The sequence below is a fragment of the Acinonyx jubatus genome, chromosome A2 (assembly GCF_027475565.1).
Source record: "Acinonyx jubatus isolate Ajub_Pintada_27869175 chromosome A2, VMU_Ajub_asm_v1.0, whole genome shotgun sequence".
NCBI classification, from domain to species: domain Eukaryota; kingdom Metazoa; phylum Chordata; class Mammalia; order Carnivora; family Felidae; genus Acinonyx; species Acinonyx jubatus.
In genome coordinates, this window is record NC_069383.1 from 91,929,779 (window position 1) to 91,946,894 (window position 17,116).

Below are 17,116 nucleotides of genomic sequence, written 5' to 3' on the forward strand. Positions count from 1 at the left end.
GGGCAGCAGATTCAGACTCACTTGGTTTAAGACATTCTGGTGGTGACAGTATCACATCATATATGACTGGCGGGTGTGTCAGACCTGGACCTGTGTCACACGTGCACCATGTTTCCCAATGTCACAAGAACCCCATGAGAGCTGCACTAACATGGGAAGGGAGGGTGCTGGAGGGGTTAAGTGCTTGGACTCTGGACCCCAAGTGCCTGGGTTTAAATCTTGGGTCTATAGCTATTTGAATTCCCTGTGCCTAATTTTCTCATTTGTTAAATGGACTTACAGTGACACGTCTCCTGGGGTTGTGTGGATGCGATGAGTTAATTGTGCTGGGCACACACAAGTCCTCAAAAGCATTAGCATCTACTGTTAGCAGCTCTAGTTTAGAAATAATAGAGAACACATCCTCACATACACACACACACACACACACACACACACACACACAAATTATGTGCTGAGATTTACATGCAATACCGTAGTGCCATTTACAACCATCCCAAATTAACTCAAATGCCCAATAAGAAAGCAAAAAAATAAACTAAATGATGTTGTATGATGGATTATTATGCATTTACCAAAAAGTGTATATTGGTAAAGAAATGGAAAATTAATCAGAGACTGTCACCGAAGGGGCGGCTGGCTGGCTCAGTCTTGATCTTGGGGTCATGAGTTGGAGCCCCACATTGGGTGTGGAGATTACTTAAGTAAATAAAAACTTAAAAAAAAAAGAAAGTGCTGTTGAAGAAGTATTCATGGCAGGACCATACTAAAATCGTTAGATTATACCTTCACATGGTTCCAAAAACCAAAACACTTTAAACATCGAACTAGGAAATCTTGCTTCAACCACTGTCTCTACCTCCTCACCTCTTTCAGGGTCACAGTTTTGTTTCTTGGGCATCTTTCCAGTTTTAATGTATACAAATATGAATTTACATACAAAATTAATAAATGCATACGGATCTAATGTTCTTCCTTCTAACACACAGGCAGAACACAACTTAAATTATTCTGCACTTCTCACTTATACATCCTTGGGCCCTTTCTATGTCAGTATACAGGGACACTTAGCGGCACAGTATTTCGCTAGTGAATGTTTACCTTATAAAATACTTTCTAAGATCAGTACCCTGTAATCGACCAATGGATTGTTTCCTACCATTTGCTATTTTAAAATATGCTAAATTGGGGCGCCTCAGTGGCTCAGTCCATTGAGGTCTGAATTCCGCCCAGGCCATGATCTCACGGTTCCTGGGTTCAAGCCCCGTGTCGGGCTCTGTGCTTACAGCTCAGAGCCTGGAGCCTGCTTAGGATTCTGTGTGTGTGTCTGTGTGTGTGTCTCAAAAATAAATAATAAAAATTTAAAATATGCTGAAATTATAATATTGTTTTATGTCACTTTGGACATGTGTACTGGTCATTTTGATAGTTATTGGTGTCTTGCCATCATGTGAGTACCACAGTGTAGGTGAATGTCAGAACAGTGCAGTCAAACATCAGGGTTTTGCTAATCCGACAGGTGAAAAATAATATTGCATCATGGTTTTAATTTGTTTTTCTCTCATGAGTATAGCCCTCTTTTCATATATTGAGTTTATTTACATTTCTTTTTTTTGTGCAATATTTGCCCACTCCTTTGACTATGATTTTTTACTGAGTAATAACACTAAGAAATATGACACTCATTTATATTTGTGTGTTTATTTCTACAAACATGAGTGTAAAACAAAATGTTCAATGTATGGTAGGTGGGTGAAGAAATAAGTGTTCATTTTTTTCCTTTTCTAGTGAATCCTTTTAAAGTAAAAGTTTTGACATATTAGAATAAAACAATGTCTCATTTAAAATTGGGAAGGATTTTGTGTTTATTTACAGTCAGCTTCAGTTTCTGTGAAACAGGTGCTTTTGGAGACCAAGTAGAGGTGGAAACAGCACAAGACCCACCAAATACAAAAAAGAAGGAAATTTAATTTTCATCCATTCCTTCATTTTCAGGGATTTCATTAGGCCTCTTTAGACCAAATACCTGGGCCTCTACTTAGAGATCTGGAACTGATCTGCAACTGTTTCTGTGTGTGGAAAGCACAGAGACAAAGGGGAAACTAGCAAATGACCCAGAGCCGTGTGGGTTGATTTCAGGGTCGGGTACTCCTAGCCAGTGTCCCCTGTGGCTTCCAATCCCCTCCCTTCCCCAACCTGACCTGGGCAGCCCTGGAGTGCAGACAGGGGGAGGGCCGTGGTGCAAGGGACAGTGTGGGGGGCAGGAGGGCGCTGGTGCGGTGGTGGGGTTTTCTTTTCTCAGGCTTTTCTTGTCTATTTGCTCTGTCAAATGTGGTTGATTCGTGGAAAATGCTCGAAGTCAAACCGGCCCCTACTGGTTGGGGCTGTGAAAGGGGTAAGTAGGTTTTGTCAGATAAAATAAGGGCAGTTAGACCACAGCCAAGTTTGCTCTTTTCCACAAGGCCACGGCTAATGAAAAGAAAATATCCATCTGCACAGACGTAAGACTGCTGTCAAACATACTCCTAGGCTGTGGTCGAGGGGTTCCCCTGTTTTATATCAAGTTCATTCCAAGTAGCTGCTTCATGAGTTGAGAATCGTATGACCAGGACTGTTGAGACGCTGCACCTTCAGTCCAGTCTGATGCCTCTGTTCTGCGGGGAGCAGCCCGCAGACTTCTAGTATCCCGAGCTCCTGTTTTATATCAAGTTCATTCCAGGTATCTGTTTTCTGAGTCGGGAATTGTATGGCCAGGACCGTTGAGATGCTGTTCCTTCAGTGGTGCAGTAGGTTAAACGTCAGACTCTTGATCTTGCTCAGGTCATGATCTCAAGGTTTATAAGTTCTAGCCCCGCACTGGGCTGGGTGCTGATGGTGTGGATCTTTCGTGGGATTCTGTGTCTCCTCTTCTCTGGCCCTCCCCTTGTGCTTGTGCTCTCTCTCTCTCTCTCTCTCTCTGTGTCTCTCTGTCTCTCTCTTTTTCAAAATAAATAAATAGACTTAAAATTTTTTAAACCATTTTAAGACCTCCAGAGATACACGTCTTTAATTGACAAGAGTTCAGGTTCACAAAACTGTAATTGTAAAGTAAAGTTTTACTTTTACTTCTTGTAGGAGGAAGACCTTTGGTTAACTCGTGGTAACCTATCAAAATGGATGTCCCTTCTGTACTACTGAAAAATTGTATGCAGACTAAGAATTATTATCTACTGCTCCTCTTCCTCCACCTCTTTGCTAAGAAGTTGGCACGTATTTTTTTCAACCACAAATAACTGTGAGCTTTGGCACAGTCTAATGTACCTAATTTTAAAAATCGCTGTACCCAGTGAATGAGACCGGTGGGGACTTCTTAATGTCAAAGATCCCAGATGGTCATTGTTGTGTGCACAGTGGCCAGAGAGCACTGCTATAACCACTGTGGGTCATGCCTCATGAGTCTTATATTAATCATACATGTGACTCTGACATTTCACTCTAGAATGATTTCTTTATGAAATATCTCTGAGGAAATAATAAATAATACTTGCTTTCCATTATGTACCTTTCCCCCCTAAAAATAAGGGCAAAGTCTAAATGTCTGAGAGTAGAAGAAAAAATTAAATAAGTGTTATATTTCCACAAAGTATGTTGCATCCACTAAAATTATATTTATATAGTTTAGAACAGCATGGGAAATGCAAATTTTATAGAGTAAAGGCAAATATGTAATGAAAAAACGATATAGCATAGAATCATACTTATGATACTAAATACAGTAAACACATATATGAAGATCAGAAATATGAGAAGAAAATAATAACCAGATGACTTAAATTGGTTCTGGATATTCTAAAATACGTACAAAAAACTGACTTTATAATTTTTAAATTATAATTATTAAGACAGGGTGGAAATAATATTGGCAGTATGGCCACAATGATGTGAAATTTCACACAGAAAACTAGCAGGAGACAAACTGAACTGTCAATACTAATGTGGCTATGGAATTTGAAGGACAGGTTCTTTGCTGTTCTGTGTACAGTTATTTTTTTTTAATGTTTATTCATTTTTGAGAGACAGAGGGTGAGTGGGGGGTGGGGGACAGAGGGAGAGGGAGACACAGAATCCCAAGCAGGGTCCAGGCTCTGAGCTATCAGCACAGAGCCCGAGGTGGAGCTCAAACTCACGAACCACGAGATCATGACTGAGCCGAAGTCAGACACTTAACCGACTGAGCCACCCAGGCGCCCCTGTGTAGTTTTATATAAAGCATGCATTACTTTCACAATCAGGGAAGGGACAATGAAAGCGAGCAGTAGGAAGGGAAGGTAGCAGGTTAGGGATAGAACCTACTCACACGCAAAAGAAACTGCTTGCCTCACTTTTGCTTTACTTTTTTCAGATAATACACCTCAAATAGGACATTTCTTCTCCTGAGAATGTCTGCCTGCATTGTAGCCAGGAGCAAATCTGATGCAGGAGCATGAATAGCAGACAAGATTATGTTCCACTTCTTAACCTCATAAATGTCACACATTTGAGGTTAAAGTTGTGGCAAAATAAATAGATCAAGGTATAGCCGTTGGGAGGTTTCAATTTCCAGCATATTAAACTGCCGTAAATCTTAGAGACACTGAGGCAGATTAAATGCCTTCTCAATTTGAAATGAGTCTCAGGAGGATGGTCATACCAAGTCTTCCTGTTTCTGGGGTTCCTTTCCACATGTCAGGCTAATGGCATTTGAGCCACATGCCCTGTAATTATTTGGGCGTCCTAATTGAAGACAAACTTTTATTTTTTTATTTTTAAATTTTTATTCGAGAGAGAGAGAAAAAGAAAGAACGTGAGGAGGGGAGAGGAGAAAAGGGAGGGAAAGAAAGAGAGAATCCTAAGCAGACTCCATGCTCAGCACAGAGCCTGACATGGGGCTCGATCCCACGACCCTGGGATCATGACCTGAGCTGAAATCAAGAGTCAGATGTTCAACCGGCTGAGCTGCCCAGGCGCCCCGAAGACAAAGTTTTCATTAAAATATAATAATATGTATGCTTTGCATAATTTAAAAGTGAGATCTAGCAAGGGCTTCTGGCTCTGATCAAGTGAGGTTAACAAATCTTCTCCCTGAAAATCAATATAAAACTGTAGTAAACCAGTTAAACCAGCCCTTTCACCCTTAGGAAGTGTCCAAAGGCAGACAATAATCTGAGAAGTGCTTAGTTTTGAAAAGCTACAGAGTGCAGGGAACCACAGTCGTGCTCTGGCCTGGAGTGGATCCCATTCTTCCCCCACTTCCCAATACCCAGCTCTCTGAGCATGAAGATTCTTCCAGTTGGGACAGGCCATGAGGACCGGCAGCAAAATTACACAGTGTAAGGGAGCTCGGGTAGTCTGGGGTGGCGAGTGATTTGAGGGTGAACTGACAGACTCAGTGGTGTGCAAGGAGGAAGGGCTAGAGGCTCTCCTGGTTTGAGATTATGGTCATGGCTGAGGCAATCACGTGCTTGGTTGAAGCTGCGTGCACGCTTAGTGGAGACTCAAAGCCAGCCCAATACTCCTGGTTGACCCTGAGGCCATACGCATATGCCGAAGCAATGTGAAGAGACTCAGCAAAGTGTATAAGCTGGGTAAGTCTCAAAATTGCCTAAAGTATGAAGGGGCTACCCAATACGTACAACATAAAGATTTGGCAGGGGATGGAAATCTTCTTCAAAGTGCTTGACCACAACCCCTACCTGATCTTGGTTACCACTAGGCTATGTAGACACAGGGGTGATCTCCAGGAAGCTAAGCTTAGAAAGAAAATAACTTACAAAAGGAAACTGAGGAGAGTCATGAGCAGACACATGCCAGTTTGAGGGAGAAAGGATCAAGGTGCTGCAGAAGGGAGGGAGCCCCGGTTGTGGGGGAAGGTGAGAGAGAGCCGAAACACACAGGGGAATGCCCAGGAGAACACTTCCCCAAAGCCATTGGCTGGGAAAATGAGAAGAAGTGATTTTCATGAATTTTTGCAATCAGTGGGGTTTAAAGACTGGAGGTTTACAGGTCCCTGGGCTTGGCTGGGATAGAACCCTGAGGGCATTGCCCTGCTCTTGGAGAGAAGGCAGGCAAACAATTCTGGGGCAGATGGTGCAATTCGAAGATCACCTAAGGCACATGGGGAGAGACTGTTGCTCTTCTTGGAGCACATCTGTGAGAGGTGGCATTTGCAGAGACACCTCTCTGAGGACAAAATAGCCCACGGGCACCATTTCCCTCTCCTGCCTCTTGGCATAGGTGAAGAGCCACCTGCTGGACACTGGCTGTTTAGCTTGCCGTGCTCCAAATCTTACCCCTCTGCGACTGCCCTCATGAATCAACCCTAAATCAGGCCCAGCCAGCACGGTGAGACTGTTTCCTAAGAACCAGTGCAAGCCCCCGCCACACCAGGTTTCCTAAGTTTGGAGTCTTAAAAGTCAGCAGGTTGGGTGGGATAGAGCCCAAAGTGCACTGCACTGCTCCAAGCAGGCAAGCAAACTGGAGGCAGACATCATTAAAAAAAAAAAAAGCAATCTGAAAACCACCCGGGATGCAGGAAGGGAAATTATTTGCTCTTCTGGGAGTATTTCTCTAAGAGCAAGCAAGCATGGAGACCCTTCTCTGAGGAAAATGGAGCTGGCTGCCACAATTTTCCTCCCCCACCCCTCAGCATAAACCAACTTCAGTAAAGAGCACAGCCCCAAAACTGGCACATGGAACATTATCCAGAATAGATCACATACTAAGTCACAAATCAGGCCTAAACAACTACAAAGAGATTGAGATCATGCCATGCATATTTTTCTGACCACAACGCTGTGAAATTGAAGTCAACCACAAGACAAAATTTGGAAAGACCACAAATGCATGAAGGTTTAGCAACGTGCTACTAAAGGATGAATGGGTCAACCAGAAAATCAAAGAAGAAATAAAAAATATGTGGAAACAAATGAAAATGAAAACACAATGGTCTGAAACCTTTGGGATGCAGTAAAAGCAGTTCTAAGGGGGAAGTTTATAGCAATACAGGCCTACCTCAAGAAGCAAGAACAATCTCAAATAAACAACCTAAACTTTCTAAAGGAGCTCTAATGAGAACAACAAATGAAACCTAAAGCCAGCCCAAGAAAGGGGAATAATAATGATTAGAGCAGAAATATATGATATAGCAACTAAACAAAACCAGTAGAATAGGTCAATGAAACCAAGAGCTGGTTCTTTGAAAAAATTAATAAAATTGATAAAGCCCTAGTCACACTTGTCAAAAAGTAAAAAGAAAGCACCCAAATAAATAAAAATCACAAATGAGAGAGAAGAAAAAGCAACCACCACCACAAAAATACAAATTTTAAGAGGATATTGTGAGCAATTATATGCCAACAAACTGGGCAACTGGGAAGAAATGGATAAATTCCTAGAAACATATAAACTACCAAAGCTGAAACAGAAAGATATAGAAAACTTAAACAGACTGACAACCAAAAAAAAAAAAATTGAATCAGTAGTCAGAAAACTCCTACCAAACAAAAGTCCAGGACCAGGCAAATTCTACCAATCATTTAAAGAAGAGTTCATACCTATTCTTCTCAAATATTCCAAAAAATAGAAATGGAAGGAAAACTTCCAAATTCATTTTACAAGGCCATTATTACCCTGATTCCAAAACCAGACAAAGACTCCACTAAAAAAAGAAAACTACAGGTTTCTTTCTACACCTGCTGAACATGGATGAAAAATTCTCAACAAAACTATCAAATTGAATCCAACAGTACGTCAAAAGAATCATTCACCACAATCAAGTGGGATTTATTCCTGGGCTACAAGGGTGGTTCAATATTTATAAATAAATTAACGTGATACACCACTTTAATAAAAGAAAGGATCATAACCAAAGGATCATTTCAGTAGATGCGGTAAAAGCATTTGACAAAGTACAACACCCATTCACGATTAAACCCTCAACAAAGTAGGGATAGAGGGAACATATCCAACATTATAAAGGCTGCATATGAAAAACCCGTAGCTAATATCATCCTGAATGGGGACAAACTGAGAGATTCATGTATGGTCAGGAAGATAGGGATGTCCACCCTTACCACTGTTATTTAACATAGTATTGGAAATCCTGGCCTCAGCAATCAGACAACAAAAAGAAATAAAAGGCATCCAAATCAGCAAAAAAGAAGTCAAACTTTCACTGTTTGCAGACTACATGATACTCTATATAGAAAACCCAAAGACTCCACCAAAAAGTTGCTAGAACTGTTACACAAATTCAGCAAAGTTGCGGGATACAAAATTAATCTACAGAAATCTGTTACATTTTTATATATCAGTAATGAAGCAGAAGAAAGTGAAATAAAAGAAGCAATCCCATTTATAAATGCACCAAAACCATAAAATATCTAGGAGTAACCTAAACAAACAAGTCAAGGAACTGTACTCTGAAAACTATAAAACACCGATGAAAGAAATTGAATAGGACGCAAAGAAATGGAAAAACATTCCATGCTTACAGATTGGAAGAACAAATATTGTTAAGATGTCTATACTACCCACAACAATCTATACATTTAATACAATCCTATCAAAATATCACCAGCGTTTTTCACAGAGCTAGAACAAAGAATCCTAAATTGTATGGAACCGCAAAAGGCCCCAAATTGCCAAAGCCATCTTGAAAAAGAAAAGCAAAGCTGGAGGCATCACGATTCTGGACTTCGAGTTATATTACAAAATTATAATCATCAAGACAGTATGGTACTGGCACAAAAACAGACACTTAAGTCAGTAGAACAGAATAGAGAACCCAGAAACTGACCCACAATTGTATGGTCAACTAATCTTCAACAAAGCAGGAAAGAACATCCAATGGAAAACAGAAATTCTTTTCAACAAATGGTGTTCAGAAAACTGGACAGCACCATGCTAATAAATGAACCTGGACCACTTTCTAACACCATACACAATAATAAAATCAAAATGGATGAAAGACCTAAATGTGAGACAGGAAACCATCAAAATCTGAGAGGAGAACACAAGCAGTAACCTCTTTGACATCAGACATTGCTTTGACATAGCAACTTCTTACTAGATATGTCTTCTGAGGCAAGAGAAACAAAGCAAAAATAAATTATTGGGATTTCCTCAAAATAAAAGTCTTCTGTAGAGCGAAGGAAACAATCAACAAAACTAAAAGGCAGCCTTTGGCATGGGAGAAGTTATATGCAAATGACATATCTGATAAAGGATTAGTATTCAAAATACATAAAGAGCTTATAAAATTGAACACCCCCAAAAATGTTCCAGTTAAAAGTTGGGTAGAAAACATGAATAGACATTTTTCCAAAGAAGACATCCAGATGTCTAACAGACACATGAAACGATGTTCCACATCACTCATCATCACGGAAATACAAATCAAAACCACACTGAGATACCACCTCACACCTGTCAGAGTGGCTAAAATTAACAACTCAGGAAACAACAGGTGTTGGTGAGGATGTGGAGAAAGAGAAACCCTCTTACACTGTTGGTGGGAATGCAAACTGATGCAGCCGCTCTCAAGAACAGTGTGGAGATTTCTCACAAAATTAAAAATAGAACTAGCCTACAACCCAGCAATTGTATTACTAGGCATTTACCAAAAGGATACAAAAATACTGATTTGAAGGGACACATGCACCCTGATGTTTATAGCAGCAGTATCAACAATAGCCAAATTATATAAAGAGCCCAAAAGTCCATCGATTGATGAATGGGTGAAGAAGATGTGGTTGATCATCTAAGCAGGAACACTTCTGAGACATGAGAGGTGCCTGGGTGACTCAGTCGGTTAAGCATCTGACTCTCGATTTCTGTTCAAGTCATCATCTCAGGGTTTGTGGGATCGAGCACAGTGTCAGGCTCTGCACTGAAAGTGTGGTACGTGATTTGAGATTCTCTCTCTCTCAGCTATATTCATATTTATATTTAGTATATTGATACTAAAATTCAAGCCATTCCATTAAAAGGAAAAATACTAACATTTTAATTTTTGGTGACTCTGATTTCTTTCTCCCTTCTCATTCCTTCCTTCCACAGTTACAAATCTACTAAGTACCGGCACTGCCCTGGGTGCTGGGGAAGGAAAGTCAAGAGCAGGCGAGCAGCCCCAGATGCCCTCTTGTCCCCCAGGCGCCAATCAGCCCTGTGTCAGTCCCAGGACAGCAGAAGCACAGACTCCTGTGTAGTTTTTAGCCACCGGCCTAATGAGTGAGCCCTGCTTTAGAGGAGAATCTTCTTTTCTAGACATGTTAATTCCAACAATAAGTTTAATTTTAATTCTTTCCTAACTTGCATATTCAGACAATGAAAATATAATACAATAGAGTAAGTCACATTGAACCCTCCTTCTTTCCCAACTATTTACCTGCATTTTGTCTTGAACAAAGCAGCTACCTGAACACCCGGACCATGTTCCAGGTCCGCTCCATAATCCAATGAACTGGTCATGCTCCCAACCACCACTAGGTGGGGGTAAAAGTCACAGGCAGGAAGCCAATGCATTCAGGATTGGAAGGTTTGATGAAGAATGTCTAAGGTGTAACTTCTCCCATTATCATTATCCGGCTGTTCTGAACTTCTAATTGGGTAAAGATATTAGCACCAAGAACTTTTGTTAGTCCTAGAAAAATAAAAGCTAGATAAAAGCATGAACAATGTGAACTCCCTTTTTTCAGAAGAATGACTCCTATGACATAAAAACACCTCAATGAAATAACCCTCATAGCGAGGTAATGAAAAACTGAATGCTTACATTGAGTATCTGCCGCCTGAGAAAGAGACTGGCTGCTAGTTCATATCTGTATTTCGTCTGACCCCATGCTTAGATCCAACATAGTCCAGAGAATATCAAGTTAGGGTTTCTAATTAAGTAAATACATTAGTGCTGAGAACTTTTACTAGTGTTAGAAAAATAACAGCTGTGCAAAAGCACAGACTAAACTGTGAACTGCCTTTATGCCAAAAGAACAAGTCCTATGACATACCAAAAGATCTCCCCGAAATAACCCTCATACTGAGGTAATGAGAGTTTGATACTTCTTTGACCTTCTGCTGACTGAGAAGAGAAATTCTGCCAATTCACATCTGTAGTTCGTCTGACCCTACGCTTTCTTGATTTAACCTGCTTTAATATCAAATACGAATAGCCCAGGATATCAAGTTACTTCGAGTTCCAATGATTCACTATGTCACATTGCTGGGCCTTTGATCTTTCACATGCCTCTTTCTGCCTGGAATCTGCTTTACTATCCTATGTGTGTGTGTGTTTCAAATAGTTACTAAGCTCAATGTGGGGAATGAAATAACGCAGTCTCTCTAACTCAAGTTTCCACCCCAGTGATAGAACGAGGCCAGGTCAGTGCTGAAGGCAGTGCAGCCCGCACAGGTGGGAGAAATGTCCTAGGAAATGCAGAGAATGTTCTCCCAGGAGCCAGAGGGTGGGGGTGCGGTGGGACAGCCTTCTCTCCCGTGTGTGGAGAGCAGGCCTGCAGAGGGACAGTGTGACAAACAGAAAAAGCAAGCTGCCCGCTGGCTTGGTGGCTTGGGCTCACAACGTTTTCAGCAAAGCTAAGAAGAGAACACACGGAGACGGTACCAGGAGGTCGGACAACTGGGTAATGAGGTCAAAATGGTGCTTTCTGCCAGGCTCAGGACCCAGGACTTCCTTAATCCTTTCTTCCACTGAAGGCTTCTGGGCAGGGAAAGAGGTGGTCAATGCTGCGTTTCCATTAATACTGAGAGGCCCCACATGGATCAGCTGTGAGCGCGGATTCCAGCACTGAGCCGGGGTTCAGATCCCACCACCTCCTACTCCTCCAGAGACCTTGCACAAATGATTCCCCTCTCTGTGCCTCAATCTGATGGTCTCTGAAATAGGGATAATGAGACTCCCACCTCATCGAGTGGTTTGAGGAAGCCATACGACAATGCAATTGTTATATTTGACATGGCGCTCTGGCGGGGCAGGGAGAGGGTGACCGAGGCAGCAAATGGCTGCAGAAACCAAAGCAGGAAATGCTGAAGGGAAGGTGGAGAAGACAGGAAGTGGTGCAATGAATGAGATAAAGGAGGCAGAAATACAGAGGAAATGGCCTGGAGAAGGCAGGGATGTGAGGCCTAAGAAAGGGCCGAGTCCCCAGGGAGGCTCTGCTTTCTTCACAGGCAACAGCTCAGAGAGAGCTGCACCCTCAGACACGGGGACCCGGGAGGAAGGTCGGGCTAGGGGATGACGGGTCAGAAGAGGAGCGGACCCTTCCCCTCGTCTGCCTGTCTTCTGAGATGCACATGGCCGGTCACACAGGGTCTGTGTCCCCGGGTTACACGTACTTTACACTCTGTGTCTCCCCACTGCTCCCACATCAAGACCACATCTCGGTGATTTCTGTCTCCTACGTGCCTGCGCCGTGAGATGTCTGCTCAGCAGCGTTCTGACAGGAGAGGGAGGGAGGGCTGAGCTTTTGAATGATGGATGAAAACACAGATGATAATCACATTTTTGTTACCTGCTTCAGATTCAGGAGGAGAATAAAACTAACCATCAGAAAGACCTCCAGGTATGAGTGCCGCCCTCTCTGAAGCATCCTGAGCTATCAGGAGTCCTGGAAGGGAAGAAATTCAGAGGCTGAGAGTGACGTCACGGTTCTGGTAGCTTCTCGGCGAGGTTAGGCACAATAAAATGGTGTCGTTGCTACGCTAAAAAAGAGAAAAACCCTTGCCAGAAAGAAAATCTTTCAAACAAAAAATAAGTTTTGATATTACGCTATGAACCAGTGCCGTGAGGGCACGTGGCAGCAGACTTAAAAACCTGCCTGTGACTCAGGGGATTCTTTGATTCAGTATTTATGGCCTCTTTCCCTGGAGAACACTTTCCTCCCTGCAGAACACTTTCCTCCCTGCAGAAATCACCATAATCAAAACCAAAGCACAAAGCAAAACCACCTGGTAGGTCATACAAATGGCCTCCAGTATTCACTTCGTTAGGGAAATAGCAAATGTAAGGCACAATAAGTGGAGAGACTTGTATAAATGTGGAAAGCGTCAGTAAGATGGGGAAGAAAGATTTATTATTTAAAAAGGTCCCCCCAGAAAAGGGAATTGAACAAACACAGAAAAGGGGAGGAACTGATGTGGAAGCTCAGGACGGGCGCCCGCGAGCACAGGGAGCATCGGCGGCGAGTCTCGTCCGGAGCTGAGCGAACACGAGAGAAGCTGGAGGAAGCCGCGGCCGAATCGCAGGTGCAGGTGTGAGCTCACTGCCTGCTCGTGACCGTGAGCGTACCCGCTGCTCCACGTTTTCATCGACGCCAGGTCTGCCCTGTTAGTGCCTTTGAACGTGGTGGCATCACTCTTGCATTCAAGCCCCAGTCACATTAACAGCTGATATGCTTTCACCCAAGCTTGATTTGATGTTTATACACAAGTCCAAAAGCGACTTCCATTAGCTGTACCTGCCCTGCTCCACAACAGGTTTTCATACAAGCACAGAGGACACACGACAGAAGACTTATCTAGGTCTGATTCAGGTGTTTAAAATGCACTCTTGAATAATAATTCTGTTCTTACAGATTTCTACTCTGTCAATGAGATTACTCAAAATAAATCCATTTACATGTTTACTCATTCTCCGTTATCCCTTGAGGTTACAATCATACTTCACTTTCTCTAGGACATAGGACTTTACTTTTCCTATTTTGCAGGGCAATCTGAGCCAGACGCATGAAGGACCTAACCACGGCACATGGTAAAAGGCCTGGGTCTCTGTACTGAGTTTCAAACATGTCACCACCAGAGGGCGGATGTGGCCCGTGGGCTTCCACTCAGGCCATCATGCAGAGAGGAATTCTAGCCAGATACTGAATCATGCAGCTCAGTCCATCACTGGGCCTTCCTGGTCAGTATCCACATGAGTCCACGCAGGAGATGACGGCCGCCCCGCAGGGCTCATGGTCACAGATCGCTACGAGTCCCTCCGCTACTCACAGGGGGAGGTGGACCCTGAGCTGAGCACACGTGTCTGGCTGCTGTCTTCCCCCTCCCGCCCTCTGGGTTCCTCACTCACCCAGCACTCTCCCCCACCAGGCACCCCCTGTGCTAATTGGGGCCCCTTCCAGGCCACCGCCTGCTGTAAGGTAGCAACGTGAGACTTGGCAGGATCGCGGACTCTGAGACTTACTGTCTCAGCTCAGCCTATCGTGTCTGCCATCCCTGTGTCCCTAAGGAACAGTCCTCTTCAGATGCACAAAGTGCTTGGTGTCCTGGGACCGCCATCACTGGGGATAAGGAGGTGCTGGCTGTTTCTGCTGTCTGACTGTCCCTCTCACCAGGGCTCACACTTTCTTCCAGAGAAGTCTGGCCTCACAGCTCCAGAGAGGAGCCACGTGCTCTCACTGTCCTGTCCTCCGCCCTGCTCTGGATTTCTGCTGGGTCCTCTGCACGGTGGAGACCCGAGACCCGCCTACCCCACCCAGTGTGGCTCCCTTCAAATCTGACTTCCAGGCTCTTCCTTCTGGCTCGGTCCCCAGCCCATCTGAGGAGCCTAACCTGGGAGACACTTACTGTTTTCCTCTTCCGCCTCTTGAGGTAACACTTTGAAATCCAGGAACCACATCTCAATCCAGGCAAGGAGGAACGAAATGATGGGGAGCACGTAGCCGAAAGCCCCTTGAGAGAAAAGCTGGAAGGACAGACGTGACCAGGAGAGGGAAATGCAGTTACCAGGAGCTCACACTGGAACATGAGCCTTCGCCAGTATAGACGGTAATTGTACAGAAAACGTGGGAGGCTGTACCTTTGAGAGGATCACTTTTGCAAGTAAAAAGGCACTGGTCACCGCTGTCGTCAGCTGAAAGACACATAACCCAGCACCATTCGAGTTAGACATTTTACGCTGGGAAGCCCCCTCCTCACAAAGAGACCTGTTGGTGCCAGAAGCACCTAAGGCCTGGAGCAGCTCTGCCAGCCGGGGCGCTCCCACATCACCCTGTCCCCAGCTCCTAAACGCAGACGGGGCCACAGTGGGCTTCTCCGTGGTGCCCGATCCCTGACTGGCTACTCATGCTACCCCCTCCTCCCTCGGTCTAGCCGGTCAGCGACCCACCTCCCTCGGTCTAACAGGCTGGTGTGCTGGGACACTCAGGTTTGTCCCCCACAAGGTCCAACCTGCAAAGACCTCTCCCCACAGGAGGGACCCCTGGCATACAGAGCCAGGGCTCCCCCTGGTGGTTGGGGAGCCCAGAGACAATCCCACGGGACCTGGGCCTTGTCCCTCCTTCCCCCAGCTAGGATCCTAGCAATGTGACAGCTGACCAGTGTGATGCCCCAGTAGCCTTGACTGACAGAATGGAGGTCAGGGGACATGGGTGTCAAGCTCAGGAAGTATTAACCAAGTGCGGGGTCAGCATTGTTAGCAAACTGCCACACACACACACACACACACACACGCACACACACCCCAGCCAGGTGAGCTACCTGGAGGAGGAGGCATTTTAATTCTGACACTAATGAAATTTACAGTCTGACATTAAATGCAATGTAGTACTAACGTCCGTGTGTCATCAAACATCTGACAACCTTCACAATCAGCAATGTCTTCTTACACGAGCTGCATTTTGTTACTTTTCTTACTGACATATTTATAGTTATAGGTACATAAAACTAATAGATCATATAGAACAGAAAAGTCCAGTCATTTGTCTAATATCTATACAAGAGAATTCTCAGTATGTTTCATTTTATTAACTTTTTTTCCCTACATAAGTCAGTACTCAACATCAGCTCATCAGGAGTGAACATCATGACTTTTCTCCACCAGTGCCCATTCAGTTTTCTTATTGTATTCAGTGTAGAAACAGTACAACTTAGTTTGTCATTTTCCCAGTAACTGAAAACGTCTCTACCGACTTATTTCTGAATATGGTGCAGGGATCTTCTACGGAAATGCCAGGAGATGCCGAGTGATTGACGAGTTCACAGAAGTCTAGAAACACTAATGCCAGGATTAGTGTGGGTGAAAATCTCAAACTGAATATAACAAGAAATGGTACAGGGCTTTTTATAATATTGGAGAAGACAAGTTGTTTTTTTTTAATTTTTAAAAAATTTATTCACTTTTCAGAGACAGAGTGTGAGTATGGGAGGGGCAGAGAGAGACACACACACACACACACAGAATCCAAAGCAGGCTCTGAGCTGTTAGCACAGAGCCGACGGGGCTTGAACCCACGAACCATGAGATCATGACCTGAGCTGAAGTCAGACACGTAACCGACTGAGCCACCCAGGCACCCCAGAAAGATAAGTTTTCTTAAGCAGGACTCCAAATATGCAATGTATGTGGTAAAAAAAAATCTGGCTACAAAATTGAGAATCTCTATTAATGAAAGTACTTTAGACAAAGTTTAGACCATTGATAGATTAGCTGAGGATAGTTGTGAAAGTTAAAACTCATAAAAGATAAATATCTAAGAGATAAATTCATTCAAATCAACAAGTGATTAATAAAGATTCCTAAAACCTTAATTAATTTTAATATTTTAACGTATATAACATTTTATCTTTATTCGTATGGATGACATAGTTGTACTAACATATTATAGTAATATTTGCTTCATGTATATTTGTTTTTATAAGAATAATATATTACTGTTAATAGGAAATATAATTATAACTAACATCTTTATTTGCCTGACACTTTCCTAAGTGTTCTACCTGTATTAAATTATTTAAATTTTAGGGGCACCTGAGGGGCTCAGTTGGTTAAGTGACCAACCCTTGATTTTGGCTCAGGTCACGATTCAGGAGATTTAGCTCTGCATCAGGCTCTGCTTGGAGCCTGTTTGGGATTCTCTCTCTCCCTCTCTCTCTGCCCTGCCCCCACTTGCTCTCTGGCTCTGTCTCAAAATAAATGAATAAATGTAAAATTAAAACCAAAAAATTACTTAAATTTTATAAGCCAATAAAGTATTTGCTGATTTCCCTTTTCGCAGACAAGGAAGCTGAGATTTAGCGCAATGAGAACTGGGTCCGGTCACACGGCCAGGAAAAGTGGGCCCGGCCGTGGGCAGCCTGGCTCCTCTGG